Here is a 20,622-nt window from a genome sequence, read left to right as displayed (position 1 = left end):
TCCTTGGGATGTTTTGCCCCGGTCCCCTCTGAAGCCGTCGTCCAGCAGCCCAGGCCGATTCCGTGGCTGTCGCGGGGGCTGGTTGGCCCTCAGCTCCGGCTTGAGGAAGAGGCACTTTCCCCTCAGGAACATCCAGGGGTCCATCTCCAAGCAAAATATTTTTCCCATGAAGGAGCTTCTTTTACGTCAGCTGGTATTTTGGTCAGGAATTACGGAATGTACTTCACAACAAATTCAAAACACACTTCTTAAAACCAGACCTTTCCCAACAAGATCAGCAACAAATGTGTTACTTTTCTCACACCTTGGACATGTAGGAAAATGTGTACTCAGGGAGCTGGCTGGGCGCCGGCCTGGGGAAGGTGCCAGGCTGCATGAATGCTCCAGGGTAGGGGCCTGACTTGTTCTTGTTTGCTGGGCTCTGAATAGCTGCTAAGAGTCCCTCCCAACACCGCAGGGCGCTGGGTCCTCCGAGCGCAGGCCAGGCCGGGAGCGGCAGCCTCCTGCAGAGGAGCGGGCGGCGGCAGTACAGGGGGCGCCCGGGTTTACCACCTGGGTGCACGGCTGTGTTTGTCCCCAGCATCTCCCATCTGCCTCCCGGGATGAAGGAGCCACTTTCCCGTTTTTAAGAAGAAGAACTGGGGTTTCACATGTTTAAAGTAATTTGCTCCAGGTTCACAGTCATTCAGGACAGAGCCTGGGTTTGAGCCCAGTTTAAATCAGCGAGTCTCAAACGTTTTGGCCTCAGGATCCCTTTACATTCTTAATCAATTCATTGAAAGTTATTGAGGACTTTGATGAGCTTTTATTTGAAACTAGAGGCCCAAAGCACGAAATTCGTGCAAGAGTAGGCCTTCCTTCCCCTGGCTGCTGGCACTGGCTTCCCTCTGGCACCCAGGACCCGGGCTTCCGGCCCACCTGCCGCAGCCCACGGGCCGGTAGCCTGGGCCTCCCTCTGCGGGGCGAACATGGTGCGATGGTCCGGCCCTCACCAATCCCATCACACCCGCCTTGGCTGGCCTGGCGCCAGTGGGTGTCACAGCGTGGTCCCAGATGGTCATCCAGATGGTCGTTCTGCTGTTTGGCCAATCAATCGATTTGCATATTACACTTTTATTACATAGGATTAGAGCTGACAGGCTTTTATAAAAAATTCTCACCCGAGGATATGGTTTTATTGTTTTGAAGGAGAGCAAGGGAGAGAGAGAAAGAGAGAGAGAAACACTGATTTGGTTGCCTCTCATATGTGCCCCGACGAAGGACTGAACCTGTAATATAGGTATGTGCTCTGACCAGGAATCAAACCCACAGCCTATTGGTGTACTGGACGATGCTCCAACTGACTAAGCCACCCGGCCAGGGTATAGAACTGAGAGACTTTTAAAGCACAAGAATTACCCAGCCCACATCTCCTGGGCTGTCAGAGCTACGATGCCATGACACGTCGCTCCTGAAGATGCTCTGTACTCACATGAGAGGACACGACAGGGGAATAACAGTTTAGCATTATCATGAAAGTGATTTTCACCTTGCAAACCCCCTGGGAGGGTCTTGGGCCCCGGGGCTCTCTGGATTACACTTTGAGAACCATGACTCTAAACTGCTGAGAGCTAGGCCTTTGTGAGCACAAATCAAGGTGACTTGTTTCTGGCCTGGAAGAACGGGTCCAGATGAACTAATTGTGATATAGAAATGGGCGGAGGATGGAGAAGACGGTGGTGGGGACGACAGGAACTAATCCCCCTTTGCTGAGTGGCTCCTGTCAGCACCTCCAGCAACCCCATGACGGAGACACCAGCACCACCACGGCCCACGGAAGCTGAGCAGAACGAAGTGGCTTGCCTGAGGTCACGCAGAAAGTGAATGGGTTCAGGAGCAGAAAGACTGGCCAGACAGAGGGACCTGCTGAAATGACTGTCAATGACCTTCCCAGGCTGCTGGCCCAGGGGAGGTCCTCACCTGATGTCTTGGCCTGATGCTTGGTTGACGGAGCAGGGACTGTGGGACCCAGCCTGTTCCAGCACCTTCTTCCACTATCACTGAGCCTCTAAGCGCCTGCTCTGCATGATGCAGGCTAATCCAGGGGGCAGATGTGAACTGATGGTTGGACGGATATCCAGGCCCAGGCTGGGTGAAGTCCTGTAGTAGCAGTGCAGACTCACTCTCTCCTCTGGCTTTTGAAGGCGGGCCTCTGCAAGCTCCCGTCCAGTTTCCCCCATCGCAGCGCCTGCCCCTTCCACACACATGGCTTTTCTTACTGCTGCTGCCTCAGCTAGAGTTGCCCTGCCAGCCCCTTCCTCAACTCCCCAGTTCCCTCAGCTCCTCAGAGACACACACAAACCTGCATGCTCTCTGGCCCCAGGCCTGGCCAGGGCCAGTGGGACCTGGAATTAAGTTGTCTTCTCCATGTTGTCCCTGCTCAGCTCTGGGCACGGCCACAGCTGTCCCAGCAGCATCTTGGCCCAGCCATGCTGGTTGGCTCCTTCAACCATACCCCTTTCTCTACCCCACCTGCTTCCCTGCCAACCCAGAGCCAAGTCAGGCTCTGCTCCTCCTCTCCTGTTCTCTCGCTGCTGCTTCACGTGGGGTCATGATTCACTGTCCCACAAGGCTGAATTTCCCACTGGCTAGACCAAGGGTGGGGAATGTCCCTCGAAATCATTTGGTCTGGCCCTGCCAAGGCATTAGGGTGAGTTAATTAAATGTTTGACCACATATAAGAGGCTGATTTTTAAGTTGATAATTTTGTATGGCCCTTGAATGATGTTATAAATATCCAAATGGCCCTTGGCAGAAAAAAAGGTAGACCCCAGCCCTGCCTGCCCTCAACTCCCCCTGCCTACTGGCCAACACAGGTAAGGCACAGGCCCTGTCCTCGGGGAAGGCAGTTTAGCTGGGGAGGACAGATCCCCCAAGAGCAAATGGGACAGCACATGCAAGGCCAAGAGCATGGGCCGGGGGCACCAGGGAGGCTTTGGAGGGAGCCTGGATGTGGGTAATGGGGAGGAGGAGATACCAGCACGGAGAATGAGTACATTAAGCTACTTCATCTCTCTGACCCTCAGTTTCACCATCTGTAAAATGGGAGTGATAAAACCTACCACACAAGGGACCTATGGGGTGCTTCTGTTGCCCAAAGACACCCTGGCTGTCTCTGGCTCTCACCGCCCCACGGCCCTTTGCCAGCCACAACCATAAAGGTCGCTTGTGAGAGGGAGCACCCCGGTCCTACGCAGACAGCCACCAGCTGCCTGGTGAACTGCTCACGTGCTCATGCATCTGGCGGCTGGAAGCTCGTAGTCGCAGCTGCAAGCAGCCTCTCTTTCTTCTTCGCTTTCGGTCACTAACTCTCTGGCTTTGTCCTCCCTTCCCCCGCTGGCAGGAAAGTTATGAATGGAATGTACGAATTCCAGCCCACGTGCGCGCTCAAGAATGCGGCCGCCGTGACCTTCCTCGGGGGCGGGGCGCTCCCCTCGGAGCCCTCAGCCCGCGGTTAGGTCTTGGCACCTGGCATCGCGGGCACTCAGAGCCACTCAGCCTGCCGCCTGCAGCTGGAGAGTCAGAGGGCAGGCCCGGGAGGGCAGCGGAGCGGCCAGGGCACAGGCACCCACCAGGAGAGCAGGTAGGCGCACAGGCACACACGGCGGGATGTGCATAGGCGCTCACACACACAGAGCATGGTGCACCCACACAGCCTGTGTACACGCCCACTGCACGGAGCCACTGCAGGTGGGACACCTACAATGGCGCGCACATATCCATACCGTGCTCTTCACAAATACACGTAACTAGGGTCTGCACGCACAGAGACATTGACACACCAGACGCTTGCACACGTGTGCACGCCTCCCTGCACACACACATGCAGTGCTGTGTGCATACATACAGCAGGTCTTGCACACACCTCAAAGGAGCATGGATGTCCATCGCATATGTGCACAGACCCCCCCTACATACACTTCGAGGGAAGACTTGGGTGAACAGCTTCATTCTCCTCAGTGGACAGGTGGAAGGCAGAGAACCATGACGTCCTGGGCACCGGAAGCCCCCGCAGCCCCCTGGGCTGGCCAGCCCTGCCCCTGCCCTGTTGGCCTTTCTCTTGGGATGGAGGCCTCCGGGGAAAAGCTGCACAAGGCGATGCTGGGGGTATAAGGTGCTCCTTTCTCAATGGCTTGTGCTAACTCAGGTCCTGGTGTTTGTGTTAAACCAGGCATGAGGGCTTAAGCCTGCAGTGGTTCTCAACCTTCCTAATGCCACGACCCTTTAATACAGTTCCTCATGTTGTGGTGACCCCCAATTTCATTGTTACGAATTGAACATAATTAAAGCATAGCGATTAATCACAAAAACAATATGTAGTTATATTGTGTTTTCTGAGGGTCTTAGGCGACCCCTGTGAAAGGGTCATTCGACCCCCAAAGGGTTGCCACCCACAGGTTGAGAACCGCTGGCTTAAGGAGTGGGAGCTGTTGGAGAACTGGAGGGTTAATAGGGGCCCCTAAGGCTGACCCTACCCCAGCTCCTTGCTGCTTTGGCTGCCAGCCAGCCCTCGTGTCCATGCCAGCTCCAGCACCACCATGGGCATGCTCCCACCGGACACTGGGTTCTCCCATGGGATACGGGCTAAACAAACCTCCCACCCCGTGGGAACCGGGCATCCTGCCAAACCTCTCCTCCATCCACTTCTTCATTCATCCACCCAGGAGTTATTGTGAATGTTAGTGACATGCCACACACCACAGGGACACCAGTCAGTCAGGACACCAGCCCCTGTCCCCACCCCATGCAAGCTTCCAGCCTGCGGATACACGTTGTTTGACCTTGTTATGATTTTAAAACTTCTCATTTTCTGTAAAAATCTAGATTTCTGTCTTTTCTTAAAAATGGGAGCCTCTGCTATCGCCTTGCCCAACTACGCCTTCTGACTGACCTGGGCATGCACCTTGCTGCTGCTCCTGCCTTTCTCTCTCCCTCCTGCTGTTGGGACATGGCCGGGCCCTTCCCAGGAGGCTTTTGTGTTCACCCCCCCCCTCCCCCGGATGTTTGTGGCAGGTCCCACCTGCCACCTCCAGGGGGCTGCCCCCAGCCCAGGCAGGGACGGCAGGGACAGCCCTGGTAGAGCTGGAGGCACTGGATTAAGTCCCCTGATTCAGAGCTCTGGGCATATGTGTGTTTAAGTGGGAGGGAGGCAGGGTATGCAAGTATCTCAGGAGAAAGGTCAGTTGGAATCAAGAGGTGCACAAACCTTGGGCTCTTCATAAAGGCACGTGGCTTTGAAACATGGCAGATGCTGACCTCAGGGGACCCTACTGTCCACTTTTATCCATCATGCCCTCTGAGGAAGACACTGTGCGATTGCGAACTGCCCCACAGGCTTCACTACTACGTCTGTGTGTGAGTGGGGCGTGGCGGGGGTCCATTTCCAGAGCGCTCAAACAGGACGGGATCCTGGGTCACCTCTCCGTTTTCAGACATGCCTTTGATGACACATTCCAGCATTTCTGACTGCATTTTTGCGTTGTCCTTTGTTTTCATAATGGCATCCAACTGCTGGTTGAGTCCAGAGCCCAAGTGAGTGGCCGCAGACATTCTTCCTCAGCCCCCCTAGCCATTGCCGCCTCACTCGTTTCACTTGGTTTAGGAGAGATACATGTCTGCACCAGTGCCTGCACTTCCAGTCCTCTTGCCGCTCTTTAGTTCTCGTGATAATGATAACAAAGTGCACCAGACGCAACCGCACAGCCGTTGTTCCCACGGCCAGGGTGGTGCTGCCGGATGGGCCTGCTAATCCCCCTGTGATGTGGCCCTGGAAGACCCCATCCTAGGATCCTGCTTTTCAGGGGGGTTTGTCCTTTCCTCTCAACACGTGGAGTCTGGGATCTCAATACCCCAGGGTGACAGGCCACCCTTTGAGAGAGTACCTGCCTGTGAAGTGTGGCAGTCCTGGTCTCCACAGCTGCCTGTGCGTTCTCTCCCCTCCCCCTTCCAAAAGATGCTGGGTGGATGGTGTGCACCCACAGTCACCTGGACATGCATCTGGTCTCCAAATGTCCTTGACCCTAGAGCAGGGGCCAGGATGAATGTCCAGGCTCAAGCCAACTCCTTCTAAATACACGGAGATGGGCACAGACCCAGAAAAAGGGTGAGTTCCTGAGCTGACTGGGATTTTGGTTATGTGAACATAGGAAATGAAGAGAGATTCATTCGAGCAATGAATTCCATTTAAAACGACCTGCATACCAATAAATAAATAGATAAATAAATAAGGGGGGAAAAGCTTCTGAAATTTGATTATTCAGTCATGAGGCTGAGCATAGTTAATAGACAATTGAGTAATTTCTACTTTTTACACATGTGTTTTTCCATCTCTGGCATTCTATAATAAAAGTTTGCAATAGTTAAAAGAAGCAAAATAGAATGAAATAAAGAAAATGACCTGTATAGTCTATAATTCATCCTGACGGCATGGAATTTAATCTCTAACTTTAAAATGTGATTATCTTTTAGCTGATTTATTTATTTATTTTGCTTTACTCTTATGTTTCACATCTAATTTTGACTTCAGTGCCACCCCCTAAGGAACCCATATTTGGGGGAGTTCAGCTTGGGGGGCGGGGAGGGTGAAGGGGTGGAGAGTCTGCCCTGCCCTAGAGGGATGGTCTTCCCAGGCCCCTTCTCCTGGGCTGTGCCTGGAGCCACTCTCTGAGATTCTGGGGTGGAGTGGCCCAGACTGGGCCAGGCAGGAGTGAGGGAGGAGGAGGTGGCCCCGTGTTCAATAGAGGCTGAAGGGAGAGCTCAGACATTTGGGGGCCTTGATCTTGGCAGGAAAGTCTCCATGGATCCCCTCGCCTGCCCTGTCAAAGGCCAGTTACTCAAGAGGCAGCAGAAAGTCCTGGACGTACTGAATTGTGTGCTGGCCTCTGGGCTCATGTAACCCCACTCTCCATTGTGCAATGGGATGAAAGGGCCACCAGGGAGGGAAGGCACACACAAGGGCTTTGCATCATCTATACGTGGAACTGGGTCAATCAATTATACACAGTTGGCACGGAGAGGGAGAGAGACAGCAAAACTGGTTCTCACTGTGCAGGCGATGCATGCCCTGGGAGCCCAGGAGAAGAGGAGTGAGGAGGATGCCAGGTGCCTGCTAAGTGCTGAAGTGCCCCGTAAATGCTCCGCTCTCATTAACAGCTCCGTAGCCAGCACAGAAACCTGGCAGCTCTCACCCCCGTACTTGGTCTCCGCAGTGGTACCTCTGTTCCAGTGTGTAAAAATAGGCATGGCTCACACCAGGTCCTCACCACTGAGCCATCTGACCCAGGCACAGCGGGACACTTAACTGTGTTGATTTAGCGAGGCTAGACACTCCCAATGTATGGAACGTATTAAGATGTTTCCTGTGGGACTTCAGCCCAACGTGTGTTTGGCTCTGCCCTGGTCTTGAAACGTGACTCTGGGCCACGGCCATGCTGCCAGGGGTTTCCAGCAGAACCAGATCCCGCGTTCCTCTGCTGCACTCCGCTGCCCCCCTCTGGTCAGGCTGCGAGGACACCGCAGGTTCTGAGCACTGGTTTGCAGACCAGGAGACAGGAGGTGTCAAGCAGCCCTGACCCCAGGAGTGCCCTAGGAGGAGACGTTTGATCTGTCTTGGAGACAAGCTCTTCCTCCCCCTGGGGCAGTGATGGCGAACCTTTTGAGCTCAGCCTGTCAGCATTTTGAAAAACCCTAACTTAACTCTGGTGCCGTGTCACATATAGAAATTTTTTTGATATTTGCAACCATAGTAAAACAAAGATTTATACTTTTGATATTTATTTTATATATTTAAATGCCATTTAACAAAGAAAAATCAACCCAAAAAATGAGTTCGCATGTCACCTCTGACACGCGTGTCATAGGTTCGCCATCACTGCCCTAGGGGATGGCGCTGGATATGTCATTTACCGAACCAACCATTGAAATTTCTATGCGATTCTTCAGGGGCCTTGCAGATGCTCATGGACATTATGTAAGAAGAGGACACATACTTCCCTGACCTCTGGATGAGGGGGGGAGGGCCAGGCCAACCTTGGGCAAGCCTTTCACCTGCGGAGAAAGCACACAGCCTGCCCTCTTTTCTTTGGTCTCTTTCTGTCTTTCTTATTCACAAGAGTCAATAGATCTGGGTCCTGGTCCCTAGTTTGTCATGCACTGTGAGACCTCAGCCAGGAGGCATTCCTCCCAGGGCCTCAGTTTCTCCCTCCATAAAATGGAGCTCTTGTGCTGGGAGGCCGTTATATTCCTCCAGCTCTGACATCGCTTCAGATGCTGAGATTCAGAACAAATAAAAACCTTCCTAGCCCCCAAGAAAAGATGCACTCATGGGCCCCTTTCCCTGTGTAAAGGCTGGGGCAAGATAACGGGGCAGGAGTGCTCTAGGCCTCCATTTCTTCTTCATACTTTTGTATTTAAAAAAATGTAGGTATCTTAGTAGATTTTTCCAGTTATGAAAGTACTATGAACACATAAAACCACACTCGACTTTCCAACAATCAAGGAACTGAAAATGTAAATGACCATATATGGCATTTATCACTCACCAGAGTGGCAAAAATGCAAAAGTCTGTGAATGACTAGTGTTGTCGAGGGTGTAGGAAAAGAGGCAATTAGACATCCCGTGCCCTGTTCTGAGCAATTGCATGTCTACGAATCTGCCCTACAGAAGGACTTGCTCAAGGATGTTGGCATGTGGTCCAAAATGCCCACTGGGGCATTCTTTGTAAGAGCAGAAATGGGAAATGAGCTGGATTCTGTCCACAGAGGGGGAGCTGGCTTACGATGCAGAAGTAAGCAGATGACTCACGCCAGCTGTGTCCATGCTCCACTGCAATATGACTACAGCCCCGCACAGCACGAGCTGGGGCCTGTTTTTCACCCTTAAAGGCCGGCCTGTGACACACACAACATGTGGGAGTGGCCTTGTGCCAGACCCTCACAGCTTCTGCCGTCACGCTGAGACTTACATGTTATAGCAAAGACTGGTCCAGCCTGCTAAGGGGGGTGGTTGGGGGTCCCCATGGAGGGCACCTCGCCCTAGTGGACAACCAGCACTGCTGGATGTGAGCAAGGTCTTCCTGGGCCTCCCGGGCCTTAGATAAGCCATCTGATGACTATTGCCACATGCGTGATCATTGCTGAAACCAGCGGAAGGCGCACCCAGGCTGGCAGCCCTCAGCACCATGAGAAATAACAAATCTTTGTAGTTTTCAGTCTCTAAAGTTTTGGATGATATGATGTTAATTTATGTGTCAATTTGGCTACACTATGATACCCAGTTTGGGGTCAAATACCAGTCTAGATAGGTAGTTTTAGATGAGATTAACATGTAAGTTGATAGACTTTGAATAAAGCAGATGACCCTCCATAATACGTGTGGGCTTCGCCCATTCTGCTGAAGGCTTTCAGACACAAGACTCAGGAGAGGAAGGAATTCTGCTTCAGACTCTGCAAATCAACTCTTCCCTGGGCCGCTGCCCTGCCAGCAGGCCCTGAAAATGTCAGACTTGTCAGTCCCTACAATTGCATGAGCCAACACCTTGAGATAAATCTCTCTCTATATTTACACATCCTATTGGTTCTGTTTCTCTGGAGAACTCTGACTAATATAGACAATTTGTTATATAGCCGAAAATAATTAATACAAATGTCATGCAGCCATTAAAAATCGAGGCAGACATGTATGTACTGCTATGGAAATAGTTTTGTGATAGATTAAGGGGAAAAACATAAAGACAGTTGTAGAATAATATGCATGTCTTAAAAGAACCTTGTATATGTTATTCTCGTAAATGTGTATACAACATGTAGGAAATGCGTTAAGTAACTCCACTATACCTTGCAGTGCGTCCTCTGCTGAGGTGGTAGTAACGAAGGGAAGCTTTCGGTTTTCCACGAACTGCTACACTCTCTGGATCTGTTAGGCTGAGTGTGGATTCAAATATGGCTTTCATGGTAAGACCCCCGTTGGGACAGGTCTGGGGGACATCAGCTCAGTGTGGGGTATAGAGCACAGATATGTGGCAGGTTTGGGTTCATATACTGCTTGCCACCAACTGCTCTGGGACAAGGAGTGCTGAGCTCCAGTCTGGGCCTCAGTCTGTGCTTCTGAAGTGAGGCCAATGACACCAACCCCATAGGACTGTGGTAAGGCTGTGTCCATGAAAGGCACTTGGCACGCACCCACCACAGGGCGTGACTTTCATTTTTTTCATGAATATTCTCCATCAAAACCCCAGTGCCAGGCAGTGAGAGCCACAGAGTGATGGGTCCAGAGTCTGTGAATTCAGGTCTAGCTTCTTCACTGACCACGTGGTGGCTCAGGCCAGCAAGTCCTCTCTGTCCCCGCCCTGTTCGTGTGGACAGTGGGGTGAGGCTAAATGAGGAGGCTATAAGAGTGAAACATGTTAGAGAAGGCAACTCCATAGAGACAGACCAAATGCCTTGTAAAACCTGTCCCTTCCACCAGCAAGTTCTCCATCAGGAGGGAGATAGAACTTAAATTAATCAGCCTGACCTGGAAGACATGCAGACCTTCTGTGCTCTGGACCCCACTCCCTACTCCCTCTCCTCTGGTCTAGGCTTCCCCATCTCAGTGCCACCTCAGTCCCTGCCCACCTGGGGTGTTGCTATCTTTAATCTCAGCTGTCTCTGCTGTCTATTCAGGCTACTCCCCCAAGAGTGGCAAATCATAAGCATAACAAAACAATGTCCTTTCAGGATGCTGGTGGTGATGATGGAGCCCTGGCTATTGTGTCAGGGTGGGGTGTGGTGAGCAGAGAGCATGTGCCATGTCTACAGAGTCAGCCACAGCTCAGCCCCTGCAGAATGTGACCATGAGACAATGGGAGCCACATGGGCCCCTCCAAGCTACAGTATGCTCTCAACTTGATGAGCACCTTGGGGGTTGGGCCTTAGACCTGAGCAGTGTGTTGCTGTCGCTGTTCTTGTGTATAGTCCCATTCTGCTGATGTACCCCTGAGGTCTGCTGAGGTTGGAGCTGACCTAGGAGTGAGGTGCTAACCTCCACATCTCGTGCTTTCTGCACCCAACAGGCTGCCTTTGGCTCTGTGGTAGACAGTTGCAATAAAGGCGCCAATTAGTTAGCCCCTGTGGGGTCTCTGTCATTCCTCAGCCCCTCTCATGCTGACTGCACCAGGCCATGTGATAGCAGCAAATGTGAGGCAAGCAGATGCCTGGAAAGTTCTGATGTGTTGATGTTCCCCTTGGAAACTGGAGAGCATTGCGCGTAGCTGAGCCTGACTGGCCTACGGGAGACTGAGAGAAACACTCATTCAAAATGAGAGGCCTGGTCACCCTCTCCCCTGTTTCCCCAGCTGATGACCAGCCAAACCCCAGAAGCAGAGCCCCTGCAGACCTACTGCTGACCACAGGTGCACAAAGAAGCCTGGGTGAGGCCAGAAGAACCATCCAGGTGAGCCACATCGCGCTGTCTGTGAGCAATACGAAACCACTAAGGTTTGGGAGTTTGTTATGTAGCCACAGATAACTGATAACACCAAAAGATATTATCAAAGATACTCATTATCAATATTCAGATAAATCTTTCAAAATCTCTTTTTTATAAAACATATTCTCATCTACCCATCACCTATCATCTGTCTATTATCTATCATCCGTACTCTATCTCAATATTTAACTAGAACAGGACCCAATTACACACATTTTAGTATCACCCTCCAGCAGCTGTGATTCACCTCGGGCCCTGTGATAACTTCAGCGACAATAAGCACAACTGCTGGCAGTCGGCATACTTCATTTTTCCCTTTGCATCCAAGGAATTCCATGGGCAGCACATCTGTCCCAGACTCCACGGGAGACAGGTGGCGTGCTTACAGAGCTGAATGGAAGAGAATGAAATGACACAGTTATTTGCCAGAACAGGGCAGGGTCAGCAGCCAGCCTGGGAGCTGTTAGGCCTTATTCTGCAGAAGCTGGCAGGGCTGGACCCACGAGGGCTGGAGCCTGTCAACATAAGAAATGCCCAAACCTGTCAAGAATTTTTATAAGAGTTTATTTGAGCCCAAATGACAATGATTGCCAGGAAGCAGGTTCTCAAGTGCGCCAGAGAATGACATTTTTGCAGATTCTTTTATGCAATTGGAATTAAGGAGGGACATAAGAAAGATTACATGAAGGTCGGAGAAAGCAGACCATGATTGGATTACAGGATAGCTAAGATTATGCCCTCTCTTGAGAGTGTTCTTGCTATTTCAAAGGTGTGTTAACCTAGACACACAGAAACAACGGACAGGTCTTAGGCAAAGATAATCTTTTGCTAAAGAAGTTATATGTCTGGGGCAAGACTGCCCACCATGACCTGCCCAGTTAGGAATTCATGATCGCATCACTCTGTGGGATAATTTTGATTAGATTGATCACAGTGCCCTGTTTTTGTCCCTCATAAGCCACACACAAATTTCCTAGCAAGAACAGTGGCCCCAAAGGAAGCAACCACTATCAGAACCACAGGGAGGGGAAGAGGAAATGGGGAGACTAACCACCCTGATCTCTCCCCTCACCCCACTCTCCAGACACCTGCTCCCTTTGGCCCAACCCAAGTGGAAGCCAGAGGGTGAGAAGCTGCATGATGGGAACTGCGTCTGGCCGTCCGGAGCTGGAAACAGGACAGAGAAGGGCAGACTGCACAGGAAGGACAAAGTGAATAACCAGAACACAGGCCCATGCAATCTCTTTCTAACGCGCTCATTTTTTCACTGTGACTCACAGAGGGGTGCCAACCTCTATCCCAGTGCTAGGTCCTGTGCCTTCCGCCTTGGCCCTGTAGCCTCCGGGCCCCCATGAGGGGAGAGGACTAGACCAGACCAGCATAGCCCTGCATGCCTGCCCTGGGGGTTTCTCCCCTCTTCCCCTGAGCAACAAGCTTGAAGAAACGTCCATAAACTTGGTTTGGCCTCGGCCACCTTGGCATATATCTCTCGGGAGCAAATAAGACAACAGCCAAGGAAATACCTGTGAACAGAAAGGACATGTATTATCTCTCCTGAGAGGTTGAGAGGGGGGCTTCAGGGTTGGCTCAACCGCTTGACCCTATTCCCACTGAGTGGTTTCTCCCTGCTTCTCCCTTCCCCAGCCCCTGGCAGCCACCAATGTGTGCTGTCTCTACAGACTCACCTATTGTGGTTATTTCACATAAAAGGAAACCTACAACGTGACCTTTTGTGTCTGGTTTCCTTCAGTTACCATAATGCTTTTGCGATCAGGATTTCATTCCTTTGCTCCGGCTGTGGGATATTAAACAATTTGTCTGGCCTTTGTCCCAGGGGATGAGCTTCTAAAGCGCTGGGGATCCTGAGTGAAGAATGTCTTTGTTATTTAAATGAGGCCTCTGAATCTCCTAGAAAACTTCAAGACCAAAAGGCGGTGTGGTGGGCGGGGCTGCTGTGTTTGTGACCACTGTCCTAAGCTTAGCAAAGCTTCAAATATTTATTGAAGACTGGGTGGAAAACCATCCAGCTCTTAATAAATCAACTCAATAAAAAAGAGGGTTGGAAGTGACACTTGAAGATTTTCCTCCATCTTTTATTTTCCCCTTTATGGAAAAAAGAAACCACTGCATTCTCAAATTTGTTATTGGCACCTGTGAAAAACCCTGGAAAATAAATTTAAAATGGAAATCCTGCTCTATTCACACTGTTATGTAACTTGATTTTTCAGACATATGTGATGGCAAGCATATTATGCATAATTATTTTCCCTTTCTCTATTTTTTAAAAATGATTTTGCTGGGCATCCTCTGCTCCTTACCCCCATCCCTTATAGCAGCCTTCTGAGAATTCATGATAAGAAGTTTCCAGGTGTACTTTTATATTTTTGCCCATGCTGAAATAAGAATAAACTGTCCTAGACATAGACATATTAATATATATACATATATATACACATACATACATACATATACACATACATATGCTCACATAATATGCATATATGCAATCTCCTTATCATTGCTTATTTTCCAAAATGAGATCATAGTATATGTATTTCTTGGCATCTTTACTTGTATATTGTGACCATTTTTCTATTGGGTTTTCATTCTTTTTATTACTAATGTGTAAGAACTTTTTACGCTTAAATACTATTAACTATTTGTATTAGTTTCCTGGGGTAACACAGAGCAGCTTAGAACAACAGAAAGCCATTGTCTCGGTTCTGGAGGCAGTGAGTCTGAAACCAAGGTGCGGGCAGGCATGCCACCTCTGCAACCTGTGGGCATCCTTCCTTGCCTCTTCCTAGCTTCAGGGGTTCGCCAGCAATTATTGGCATTCCATTTCTTAAAGATGCATCACTTCTATCTGCACCTTCACATGACCTTCTTCCCCTTGTGTGTGTCTGTCTCTACTTCCAAATTCTCTTTTGATGTGGACACTGGGCACATGGGGTTGGGGCCACTCTAATGACCTTATTTTAATTTGACTGCCTTTGTCAAGACCCTATTTCTAAATAAGGTCAAATTCTGTGGTAATAGGGATTAAAACTTCAACCCCTTTTTTGGGGTACACAGTCCAGCCCATAACACTTTCCGATGGTCATTTCAGTTGTGCAAATTTTAAGCTAGTGATTTCTTCCTCCTTTAATATTTGTGGGGCTTTTAAGCATAAATTAAAAAGAATTTTTTCCACATAGTTAAATCAGTTATGTTTTACCTCTCTCTGACTTCTGAGAAACAAAACTTTCTCCTCCAAGTTTTTAGAATTATTACTCTATCTTATTGAAATGATTTTGTTAATGTTTTCATGTTTAAAATTTAATCCATCTGCATGGACAGAAGTATCTCTTGAATTAAATACAAACATGACTCTCTTAAAGACAAACAGTTCTTACCACACTGAAGAAGAAAATGTCTCCTGGCTGCCCCTTAATTAGCGAAGAATAACCACCATTCCTCCACTGCCCCTCCACCCCTGCCGCCCACTTGCATGGAATCAGTAAATCACACTGCTATCCAGGGTGGTATTTAGTCTGTGCTCTTTTTTTGCTTCCCTTTCAGGCTTAGCTGGGCGAGAAAGCAGCCACAGACCGCCCACCCCCCTCCTTCAAAGGCTGCTCCCTTAGCAACACAATGAGAGCCTTAGAAATGAGCGGTACAGAATAGACTGGATTAAATCATTAGCAAAGGACTGTAACTGTCCTTGGTCTCCATCTGGGAGGAAAAAAAAAAGAATGCCCCCCATTCTTACATACATGCACAAACTTATATACCCATGGTTACACACATATGTAATAGTCAGATATATGGGCAAATACTGAATTTTTTTAAAGTACAACTCTATTATTGTTTTGAAAGGGACAATTAATATAATGAAAATGTTGTCTCTTCCCTTTTCAATGATTTTGCCTCATTTCTCTGTCTTTTGGCATTGTCTAGAATTTTATGGACCATGTTGATTGACACCATAGATCGTCAGTACTACATATCTGCAATTTCTAAGTGCTAAAAGCCCTGAAATCTAAAAGTTCTTCACAGATTTGTAGCAAACTTATTGGGAAACAAAACCTGACCTGAACTAATGTCAGCTCTTTGTACTCTTTATATGCAGAATTGGGGAAGCTTATTTGGCTGCTGAGATACTAATGTGCTTGATTATGTAGGGCTGGCCCCGCCCCCACTGGGGTTGTACCCAATATATAGTATATACTAGTACATAATATTGCCTTGAAAAACTGATCACAAGATTGAGCTGATCCCAAGGGTCTCAGTGAAGGGTTTCTGCATCCTTAGCTCACTGAGCATGTGTCTGTTGTCTGACATGAATAAAGGTGCGTCTAGCACTTATTAATTAAACTTGACTTTAGCTACTGGCTTGTGACAGATACTTTTAAAGTTTAAATTAAATTAACTTTTAAATTCAGTTAAAAGCGTTTTTCATGCCATCCTTTTGGTCATTTTGGTTTACCGCCTCTTGGTCATTTTCCTTTTCATAAAAAAATTCAATTGTATTTAGTGTTAAGTGTTTTTGTATTAAGTGTTTTTGTTACTGTAGGTAGCTAGATATTAATAAAGGAAGGGAGTAAAGGGAATCAGATGTTATCTATAATAAATAAAAGCATAATATGCTAATTAGACCGGACAGTTGAACGACCTTGCAGGCATCATTCCAGACGTTCTTCCAGAGGAAGCTGTGTTGGCATGGGCCAAGGCAGAGACAGTTAGAGGAGATCAGGCAGGCAGGTGAGCAGTTAGGGGCAATCAGGCAGGCAGAGTGGTTAGGGGCGATCAGGCAGGCAGGCAGGTGAGCCATTAGGAGTCAGTGGTCCCGGATCGCAAGAGGGATGTCCGACTGCAGGGATCACGCCTAAACTGGTAGTTGGACATCCCCGGAGGGGTCCTGGATTGCAAGAGGGTGCAGGCCAGGCTGAGGGACCCCCCCCCCTTCCTCATGCACGAATTTCGTGCACCAGGCCTCTAGTTAAGTATAATAAAGTAGGGAGTTGAATTGGACACTGAGCCTGATTCACTAGGAAATTGCAGCATTCATAGGCTCCCCAGGGAACCTAATCTCTGAAGCAGGCAGAAAGGATCAAAATGGATCAGAAAGGATTGTTACCAGTCATGACTTGGGGAGGAATGAAAACAGCAGGAGAAATTCCTGTGCTGGGCGCATGCCCAGCTAAAGCAAAGATGACATAGGGGGAGGTGCTTCTACATGAGGCAAGTGCAGTAGAAGTCAGGATGGGACCATCAGGGGCAGAGCTTAGCCTGGAGAAAGAATCGGATTGGATAAGGGACACAGAACCCTGAAAGATCTAGGAAATGGATTGGTTATAGGGGAAGGACCCAACACGAGTTGGGGAGGAACTGGGAAATTGGCTTGACCTGAGTGATGGTTAGTGGGTATTTTTGTGTAAGATTTGTCAAGCTGTTCAATTAAGGGATATATGTTTTCTTTCTTTTTTTGTTAATCCTGACTGAGGATATTTTTTTTCATTGACTTTTTTAGAGAGAGTGGAAGAGAGGAGGAGAGACACAGAGAGAGAAACATTGACGTGAGAGAAACACATCAATTGGTTGCCTCCCACATGTGCCCTGGCCGGAGCCGAGGATTGAGTCTGCAACTGAGGTACGTGCTTTTGACTGGAATCGAATCCAAGACCCTTCACTCCATGGGCCAGGGCGATGCTTTCTATATTCACACTGCACATCAAAAAGTGGGGGGGCAAAAGTTCTGGGTCTAAGGAGGCCATCAGGGTGGGGGGATGGTACTTGAAGATAAGAGTCCTGGCCTCCTTTATGCCCTCTAATTATGCAAGTGCTGGTGGGGTGCGGAGAGGGGGTGGAATCTTTCCAAGAACCACAAAGGCATTTCCCCGGTTCCTTTAGATGCTGGAGCTCCCCGGCAGGAAAGTCCACATCCTGGGAGACAGCCCTTTTGAGTTCTGGACAAAACACTTTTGGCTGCAGTCCCAGCCGTGTCTCTGGAACCAACAGCCTGCATTGTCTCCAAGCAGACAGGGAGAGAGTAGAGAGGGAAGCATGGAGAAGAGGAAGCAGGCACAGAAGTGTGGTTGGTAAGATGGGGACAGGACTGTGACCGGGAGAGGATGGCAGTGCACTGATCTCTCAGTCCCCATGGACTGATGGGAGAGTGGCCGGCCCTGGCCCTCCATAGCAATCTGGGCTCTGGCAGGCAGACCAAAGCAGCAGCCGGGGGCCCTGGCTGAGCCTCTCCCGGAGCCAACCCCAAGTTTCCGGGCCTCTGTGTCCCCATTTGCCGCAGGACAAAGCTCACTGTCCTCTCCTCTTCTGGGAGGGCAGCCACCGTGAGGATTGCAGCCAGGACGGCAGGACGCGCTTGCCACACAAATGAGCTGCTCTAAGGCATTATGATCTCAGGCCCAAGTGTGACTCTAGCTGGAAAACTGGGGGTGGGGGTGTTCTTCGTGGGAGGAAAGCTGGGGTTGGGGGTGACAACGAGTGCTCCTGGCTTCAAAGTTTCCAGGTCTGTGACAATTGGCGACTCTGTGCATCCTCTGTCTACATGGATCAAAATGATTTTAAAGACGTTTACTTCTGAAAAAGAACTCTTCCATCCCTGTCTAGCTTGCTCTTCTGCGCCCCCTGTAGACACTTTTATGAGTTCTCTCAGTATCTGTTACATGTTTTGCCAATAGGAGATGCAAGCAATAGAATATATAGTCTACTTCATGCCTTTCTTGTTGTTCTGTGCCCTGCTTTTTTTATTTAAACGTAGCAATATGTCCTAGAGATCTCTCACTGCCCACGAGTGAAGAGCCTCTTTGTTCTTTTTGGCAGTTGAACTGCGCTCCTGTGTCTTTTTAACGAGGACCCTGTGGAAAGGCACTTGGCTTGTGTGTGTGTCATTTGCACCCGTGCAGGTGTATCGGTAGTAATCGCTCCTGTTTCTGTCACCCAGACCTACCCCCCACTAACCTTTGAGGCCCTCAGTGGCCATGTACCAACCTCAGCTACCTGGAGAGTTGTCAGGGCTGTGTGTCCTGTGGTCCCGACTTCCTGGTTTTCCCACCCTCTGTCTCCGCCTGCAGGAGAGCCCAGCTCAGGGAAGATTGGACAGGACCTGATCCTTCCAGGATGGCCTGTTAGATGGGACCCAGTGTCAGCCTTTGTTTTCAGAAGACCAAGCCACAGAAGGCTCTTCCAGTCCTATTTACCCCCTCGGGGGCCATGCGTGTTTTCAGAGAGCCTTGGGCAGTTAGGTCCCGGGATGTGGTGAGTCTCCAGCCCCATGTGTTGCCCCTGAGACCTCGGGGAGTTGGGCTGTGTGCTAGGGGCCCAGGCCAGTGTGGAGAGAGGAACACTAAAGGGGCTCCGGAGGTGGACCTACCACAGTGCCGGCGGGCCTGTGGCCTCTCTGGGCACGTAGGGGGAGTGAGGTGTGGTGCCAGCCAGCCTCAGCAAGGATTGGAGGGGAGTTAAAATGATGTCTGATGCTCAGGTCAGATCTGAGAATAGAGGTGGGCATTTGGTCTTTCCCAATGGCTTCTGGAAGGTCCATGGCTCAAGGCACAACATCAGAGGAGCCCATAGCTCACCCAGGGGCTTATCCCATGAGGCACCAGATGAAGCCAGGGGAACACTGCCAACAGGAAGTGGGTGACAGGAACCAGGAGGACACACAGAAAGCAGAACATCCACGACCTACTCTGTGCCTTCCTTTAGACCTGAGGCTGAGAAGTTTGTCCCAGGTTTGTGGTGAGGCCAGGACCCCTAGTTCACATGCGGGGCCAAGACCTCAGCCCACATATGAAGCCAGGACTCCTTGTCCACATGTGAGGGGTTAATACTCTAGGCAAGTAGATGAGCTCTATGTCCCAAGCATGTGCTTGGGACCCGAGTATAAAGCCCATTTTCTAATTGCATATGAAATCCAGGTCCTAGACCCATGGTTGAAGCTGTATTCATATGTCAACATTAAATAAGTATTTATTAAGCCCCGTGGTATATCGTGCTATTATTCTCCAGCAGTCCATGGGAGGGCTACACTTCCATGCCCTGTTGACAGTCTTAACCAGTGAGGTGTGAGCAGCAGCATACGCTTAAGTGCCATCATGTAGGTACATTATTGCTCTTTTCCTCTTCCACCAGACTCACATGGCCTGGTAGAGGCAGCTGCTTCAGCCCTGACTCTGGATGAAGGTGACATGAAACAGACCCAGCTAAACTGAGAGAGACATAAACATGAGTGAGAAATAAACCTTTGCTGTTCTAAGTCACTAGGACTTGGGGTCATTTGTTACTGTGGTATAACAGCTTCTTCGGCTGACCAATACAAGCGTCTACCTTGTGCTGGGCAATGTGTTCTTAGTGGGGAATACAGCAGTGAACAGGCCCATGGGAGCATGTGGACTTGAGGAATACCACCCCCACCCTACCTCTTATGGAAGATTGGGGAAAACTGGGTTTAGGGCAAAGATGGAGAGTCCTATTTTCAGTATACTAAGATTGAGGTGTTTATAAGATATCCATCCGAATGGAATTGTCAAATCTATAGCTAGATGTAGGAACCTGCAGTTCAGAAGAGAGGTTTGGGATGTAAATTCGGGCCTTGTTGGAACCTACATTGCCAGTTAGGAACTAGGCACTATTAAAAAGGTGGGTAGCTCACATAGTCTGGGAAAACATGAGCATTTTAGAAATCCACATGAATACTGGTAGAGGTACAGGGGAGAGGGAAGGGGGGGGTTGCTGTAATGCATGGAATAAAGATGCAAGCTGTTTGTTTTTCAATTGAATAAAAGACAAACCTCTGATAATTGGAGGACTTGGGGAGGTCCCGACTGAAGACATTTGAGGTCCTATACCACACACCTCAGAGCAATGTTTCCAAAACTGGGTCAGCATATCACTGGTGGTACACAGGCTGGTGTTAGAGGAGATTACATTTGGGGAGGTCCCGACTGAAGACATTTGAGGTCCTATAACACACACCTTAGAGCAGTGATGGCGAACCTATGACACGCGTGTCAGAGGTGACACGTGAACTCATTTTTTTGGTTGATTTTTCTTTGTTAAATGGCATTTAAATACATAAAATAAATATCAAAAATATAAGTCTTTGTTTTACT

General features: G+C 49.4%; 1 long non-coding RNA gene across 3 annotated transcripts; it reads left to right on the top strand.

Moving 5' to 3' along the window:
- Nucleotides 1–3,498: 3,498 nt before the first annotated feature.
- On the top strand, nt 3,499–17,054 carry LOC102246640. Of its 3 annotated transcripts, XR_313627.2 has the most exons (4): nt 3,499–3,622; nt 9,881–9,990; nt 11,373–11,470; nt 12,591–13,745. It is a non-coding gene; the product is annotated as an uncharacterized LOC102246640 (long non-coding RNA). The 3 variants fall into 3 exon arrangements; XR_001362254.1 differs by lacking the exons at nt 9,881–9,990; nt 12,591–13,745 and adding an exon at nt 17,019–17,054 and having other exon boundaries at nt 3,500–3,622; XR_313626.2 differs by lacking the exon at nt 9,881–9,990 and having other exon boundaries at nt 3,501–3,622.
- The last annotated feature ends 3,568 nt before the right edge of the window (nt 17,055–20,622 follow it).

This window comes from Myotis brandtii, unplaced genomic scaffold (genome assembly GCF_000412655.1).
Source record: "Myotis brandtii unplaced genomic scaffold, ASM41265v1 scaffold240, whole genome shotgun sequence".
Lineage (NCBI taxonomy): Eukaryota > Metazoa > Chordata > Mammalia > Chiroptera > Vespertilionidae > Myotis > Myotis brandtii.
The sequence above is the reverse complement of the archived record's forward strand: the minus strand, read 5'-3'. Positions and strand labels throughout refer to the sequence as shown.